Source organism: Mauremys reevesii, linkage group 1, assembly GCF_016161935.1.
Source record: "Mauremys reevesii isolate NIE-2019 linkage group 1, ASM1616193v1, whole genome shotgun sequence".
Classification (NCBI taxonomy): Eukaryota; Metazoa; Chordata; order Testudines; family Geoemydidae; genus Mauremys; species Mauremys reevesii.
Window position 1 is genome coordinate 32,860,510 of NC_052623.1, and position 571 is coordinate 32,861,080.

The window sequence follows — 571 nt, forward strand, 5'->3', positions numbered from 1 at the left end:
CTCATTCTCCCCCACCCTCAATCACTTTCACCAAGTTGGGGTGCAGAGGAGGTGCAGGGTCTGGGAGAGAGTTTAGGTGCAGGGGGGGGTGAAGGGTACAGGCTCTGGGAGGGAGTTTGGGTGCGGGATGCAGGCTCTGGGCTGGGGCAGGGGGTTGGGGTGTGGGAGGTGGTGAGGGGTGTGGGCAGCGCTTACCTCAGGCAGCTCCCAAAATTGACCAGCAAATCCCTCTGGCAGCAGCTTTTAGATGGGGATGGGGACAGGGAGGCTATGTGCACTGCCCCACCCGCAGGCACTGGCCCCGCAGCTCCCATTGGCCTCAGTTCCCAGCCAATGGGAATTGCAAAGTAGGCGCTTGGGGTGGGGGCAGCGTATGGAGACGCCTTGCCCCACCCCAGGGTGCAGAAGGGCCCCAGGGGCCTCAGGGACATGGCGGCCACTTCCGGGAGCAGTGCGGGGCCAGGGCAGGCAGGGAGCCTGCCTTAGCCCCGCTGCACCACCAGACTTTTAGCACCTAAAATCTCCTGGTTTGGCTTCAGCAGCTTCCAGGAGCTAGAGCCTGATTCTGGGA